This window comes from Cynocephalus volans, chromosome 13 (assembly GCF_027409185.1).
Source record: "Cynocephalus volans isolate mCynVol1 chromosome 13, mCynVol1.pri, whole genome shotgun sequence".
Lineage (NCBI taxonomy): Eukaryota > Metazoa > Chordata > Mammalia > Dermoptera > Cynocephalidae > Cynocephalus > Cynocephalus volans.
In genome coordinates this window covers 80,076,743-80,082,956 of record NC_084472.1, presented here as the reverse complement: position 1 = coordinate 80,082,956, position 6,214 = coordinate 80,076,743, and the positions used below count along the sequence as shown (strand labels likewise).

The window sequence follows — 6,214 nt, the reverse complement described above, 5'->3', positions numbered from 1 at the left end:
TTATCAAGAGTAACAATAAAAAATAAAGCAAACAAAAAAGCTTTTTTGCTATCTTCATAATAAGATATGACAAGGATAAGAGGTATCAAAAAAGCATCTCTCATATATTGATTAATGGCATTTGGATAAAAATAACTATGTATGCATAGCAATCAAAGCTAGGTAGTGTTCCTCTAAAATAGATAATGTATTTCCCCCTTTGAAAAAAATTCACAAATGTACTGTGCTGACTTAAATAGGTATGAACATAAAAATAGATAGAAAACATATCTTACAGTTCTCATAAAACTATGAGATGAAAAGAAATTTATAAAAAATTGTACTAACAACTGCTGTTGGTTAAATATGTCCACCAAAAGTTCTTGTATTGGAAACTTGTCCTCCATTGTAAGACTGTTAAAAGGGTGGGAAATCCAGTTATAGTGTTTAAAAGGTAGGGCCTTTAAGAGGTGGGTAGATTGTAAGGACTGTGCCCCTGCAAATGGATTGATCCATTCATGGAGTAATAGGCATGGTTCTGATGGCATTAAAAGGAAAGAAAGTGAAAGTTTAGCTCATTCTCGCCATGTGACACTGCATCACTGTAGAGTCACCACCAGAAAGAAGACCCCCCACCAGATGTGCTCCCTGGACTTTGGACTTCCCAGACTCTGAAACTGTAAGAAATAAATTTCATTCCTTTATTAATTTGCCAGTTTTAGGTATTCTTTTATAAGCAATAGAAACTGACTAACACAACAACATTAATTTAATATGGCAAATGATGCCATTTTCCTGAAATAAAACCACCACTGTCAATATGAATATCATACTGATATTTCAAACTTTGCTCACACAATAAATCATCATGACATTTGGCCTTCACATGGCATGATGACTGCACTATTTCAGTATTAAACCCCTCTTTTATCCTCTCAATATATCGCTTCTCGGCCTTTTGGCTAAGATCAAGTGTAGTATCCTCTCAATAGCTTTTGACAATGATAATAGTTGCCTATGCATTAGGGTCTCTACTTAAATTAGCTTACCCAAATAACAAAATCGCTCTCTTACAAAGCTGCTTCCTCTCCACTCAGTACATGATGCTACTTTATGTTTCTCTTTTCAGCTGAAAAATTATCTCTCTTGAGATTTATTTCCTTATAACTAGGTGTATAGGTCTATTTCTCTTGCTTATAACAGAAATACCTGAAACTGGGTAATTTGTAAAGAAACAATATTTATTGCTTACAGTTCTGGAAGCTGGGAAGTCCAAAGCCCAGGGAACACATGTGGTGAAAGCCTCCTTTGGTGGTTGCTCTATTTAGCAATGCAGGGTGTCACATGGCAGATGGCTTGAGCAGAGAAAGAAAGCTTCTCATGCAGCTCCTTTTAAAGTCATAAGAACCATGCCCATGACCACCATTAAACCATCAATGGATTAATCATTCCCTAGGGCATAGTCCTCACAATCTAATCAACTCGCCAAGGTCCCACCTTTCAATAAATATAATAAGATTTCCCACCCTCTCAACAGTGTCACAGTGAGTATCAGGTTTCTAATAATGGACTCTGGGGGACACAATTCAATCCATAGCACTAGGTTTATTGTAACTTCTAAGATAAGGATAACTATAGAGGATATTTGTTTTCTTTTGGTTTTCCAACAGTAATTCTCCCTTTCTCTTTGAGAAAAGCCCCCCATGGGTGCAATAGGGAAGAGATGCAGTGCCCAACTTCCCACTGCAGAATTTAAAGAGAGGAGACACTCCTCTTCTTTACACATGAGTGGCCAGACCCAGGCACAAGACCCAAGTTCAGCCAACTGGACTGCTCCATTATTTTTAATTTGGACCAAATGAGACAATAACTAAGGGATAATTAGGAATAATGGTACAAAAGTCAGTCCCAATGTCACTAGCGATTACCTAATGGCAGTATTAGCACCCAGCAACTTTGAGCTGTAATTTCAGGACAGACTAATCCTGCAGCTTTGATTTCTGCTTCCAGGCTGTCCTCAATTCTGTGAATCCCTTATATAATTCCAGAAAAATCCCAATTTTGTTATGACAGCAAGATTTGGTTTCCCTTATTATGAGTCTAAATCCTGACTAATACAGATGTTAATAATAGAAAGAGGGTCACAAGAAATGAAAATATGGGGAGTCTAGGATTTATTACCTGGCTATTGGAGTGTGTAATAGGCAGTCTCATTAATAATCCTGAATGGGAATCTAACAGCCCACAGGAAAAAGTGGTAAAACAGCTAAATATATACACTTATACCTTTATTGTTAATTTTAATCCATTTCTAAAAACTTCACTGCTAAATGAAAAGCCATTAGATTTAAAAAAGAAAAACATTCCATTAATTTTGATGGAAAAAATTATGCTTCATTTCATCTAAACCAAGATACCCATATAATTTTCAGTCGATAGAAACTATATGAATTGAAAAATAAGGACAAATTTAGATAATTAGTAACAACAATGAAAAGTAAAAAACACAGCTTTTGTGTAAAATTTAGTGAAATGAAAGTGTAATGACCCCACTACAGAGGAAAATGAGACTGGAACATAGGAGGCATTTAGTGGAGGAAGAGTTCAAGACAGTCATTCTTTGGAAGGTGTGTTCTTCTTTTGCACCATTTTATTCACCAATTTTCAACCTCAAACTGCATTTAATAATAATGTTATAACATAGAAACTACTTTTAGAGTAAAAACAAAGTTTATACGCAAGAGTATTTATTTTTATTTATTTATTTTTTAAATATATTTTTTGAATTGAAGCATAATTGATTATACATATTTTTAGGGTACAGAGTTGGCTATCAGTATTTGTATACAGTATGTGATGATCAAATCAATATTATTAGCATGTTCATCATTACAAATTGTAATTATTCTTTGTGCCCCTTACCCAATTAATCCCTCACTCCCTCCCCCCTCCCCTTTTTCCACCTCTAGTAACTATAAGTCTGTTCTCTCCTTCTGAAAACTCAACGTTTTATTCTGGCACAAGAGTACTTTAAAATATGAAAATAGTGCATGCTCAAAACAGACTCAAGAGTCATAGAAGGTACACCCTTTTCATTCTCTTTCACACAAAGCACAATTTTTCATTCATCCAAACGTTGTTTTATATGATATTCTCTGACTATAAACTGTTGTGTTAAGTCTACCGATGGGTATATCTTTGCCTAGAAACATAATGTTGAAGTATCATTTCTTATAGCATATATTTTTAGTGCATTTGAGGGTTAAAAAAAACAGTCATACTAAGAAAGAAAGGAGTCATTCACAAAGAGGTAACTTTTCAAGAGAGGGTAAGACAAAAAGTGATGAATAAAATAGTCTTTAAGGAGAAAAATGTGCAGTGTCTATGGTCTCTTAGAATAAAGTACCTCCTGGGGTAAGGTTTTGGAGGACCACATTGCCCAGCCCATAGGATGCATGAGGAACATGAAGTATACAAATACTGGAGTGAGAGAAGGGTTAATCTATTGGCAGTTTCGATAGTAACTTCATTAAAGAGAATAGGGATTCTGAAAGAGGGAGAGATGAATGAACCTACAGCCCTACAGCCTGCCTCTCTCAATTCCAAATCAACATTCATCTCTTTCTAAGCAGGGCAGATTCAGGAGCCAGCAGGCTACAAACACGGCCTCTCTCTTCCAAGATCTTGATGAAAAAAATGAATGCGCAATTTACTTGCTTTTGTACCAGAAGAGAACTTTCAGACCTAAAGCTGGGAGTCCTAAAACCCAGACTTCTTGGGATTCCTGGAGAGAGGCAGGCCCACAGAGCTGTGTGAATATTCACAGAGATGTGTAAGAGAGTGTTCACCGAAGTGTTAATGTTACCTCAGCGTAAAGAGCTTTCATTGTATTTTAACTTTCTTACTTACGTGTATTTGTAGTGGCTGTTTTTTTCTTTTTTCTTTCCTTTTTTTTTTTGCAATATACTTATATTACTCCTATAATGAAAAGATTATAAACTTATCCCACTGTGAAATATAATTTAAACAGAAAAAAATTAATTTATTAAAAAGTTCAGTAAAATCAAGTAAAATAAAAATTTCAAAAATCTAAATTCTTGGCTCAAGTCAAAATGCATTTAGAAACCTAGGGACTTTCTAAAACCATTCATAATGATTCCTTAGCTCAAGCAGCTGCAGGGCCAAAGGGGCCAAAGATTAATCCTGTGAGTTGTCAAATTGCAATATCTGTTGAATTCCCAGCCTCTCTAAGTCTCATAGTGATAGTCATGGCTAACACTTAGAAAATGCTATATTCAAGGCACTGTTCTAAGAGCTGTATTTGTGTTATCATATTTAATATTCCAAAGAACCCTATTAAGTAAGTATTACTGTCTTCTCTATTTCAGAGATTATGAAACTAAGGCACAGAGAAGTTAAATTTCCATAGGTCAAATAGCTAGTAGTAGTGGAGCTAGGATTAAAACAGACTGATTCTACAGTCCATATTCTTAATTGTACATAATGTAGCACATTGGTCAGGATCGAATGAGCACTAGAGAATTGACATGGAGATATAAGGAAAAGTTTGGAGTTCTGTGTACACTCTGAAATTCCAACCATCCACTGAGCCTCCCTTGCCCATAGAATCATATTTTAGGTCTTTGTCTTGTAAGGACATTCTTCCTTTTCTTGAAAATGTTGCTGCATCCTGATATGAAGTCCCCTTGCAGGAAAAGCCAACTCTCATGATGAATCTCACCCTGCCCCCAGTCAAATGTGTAACTAGAGTCAGCCAGACAAACTTCTGTTGACTTTCATCATACCATGATACCATCGTGGTTCCTTCTCATCTCCTCATCCTTTAAATATTGGAGTGTCTCACATTTCTGTCTTTAGTCTTCTTCCCTCTGCTGTCTACACTCACTCCCTAAGGGATCCTATCCAGTCCCCCGCCTTTGAATACCATCTACATGCTGAACTGCAAACCCATGTACCCAGACTCATACCTAACTTCCTACCTGACATTTCCTTCAAAATGTCCAGCAGGCATGTCACACCTAACATGTCCAAATCCGAGTTCCTAATAATCTCTTCCAAAGTAGGTCTTCATACAGTCTTCCCCTTCTTAGTAAATAAATTGATCTTTTTCAGTTGCTCAGTCAAAATTCTTGGAGTATCTTTGTTTTCTCTCTGTTACATCCCACATGTGAATCCTTGTTAGCTCTGTCTTCAATATATATCCAGAATCTGACACTCTTAACCACTTTCACTACCACCACAATAATTGAGGACACCATAGTACCTTTACTGAATTATTGTAATAACCACTTAATGGTCCCCAAAGTTCTGAGCTTGGTCCACCTTACCACCTCCCCTATTCCCTTTTCCCTTCCAAACCCACACTATTCTCATAAGAGCAGCCAGGATGATCCTGATAGATGTAAATTAGATCATGCTATTCCTCTGCTCTAAATCTTTCTGTGGCTTCCCATCTCAAGCGTAATATGAGTTAAAGTCCTTACTAGCATCTGCAAGACCCTAACGATCTTGTGGCCATTACCTTTCTGATTTCATGTCCTATTATTTCTCTCTCATTCTTTCTGCTTAAGGCATATTGGCCTATTTAATGTTTCCCTAATTTACCAGGCACACTTCAACCTCAGGACCTTTGCTCTAGATATTTCCTCTACCTCGAATACTCTTACCTCAGATATAGATATATGCATTGCTAACTTCCTTGCTTTTTTTTTTTTCATTCACAACTCACACATTCTCTCAGTATGAGCTTTCGTGACCATCCCATCTAAAATATCACACATATATCCCTCATGTGTTCCTGCCTTCTGTTATTTCTCTCAATTCATGGATATGTGTTGATAATATAAATGTGTGCTTCACAATGCCAATTACAAACCAAACATAGGAAGGGAAGAATTACACACCAGTAATACCACAGGACTTTGCTAATTTATATATGCATAAATATTGAGAATAGGTGAAGAAGTTGATTCTGAGAATATTGACCTAAGAATGAGGAATTTAAATATGGTTTAAATATATCAATATGAGTACACTCAACAGAGGTTCTGGATTTAGATGTGCTAATTCTAGCCACTGGGAGTGGTTCTAATGTTGGTGTGGCTGGCAAAATGAAACCCATAAAACAAAGTTGAGTCACTAAAAGTTCTTTAATATAAATTAGAGAAGATTAGTCAAAGCCTTAGTGAGATAAAATGCTAGTGAGGATTTATGA

At 36.2% G+C, this 6,214-nt stretch overlaps 1 pseudogene; it reads left to right on the top strand.

Moving 5' to 3' along the window:
* Positions 1-921: 921 nt before the first annotated feature.
* LOC134362339 (U2 spliceosomal RNA) lies at positions 922-1,033 on the top strand (annotated as a pseudogene).
* Positions 1,034-6,214: the final 5,181 nt, after the last annotated feature.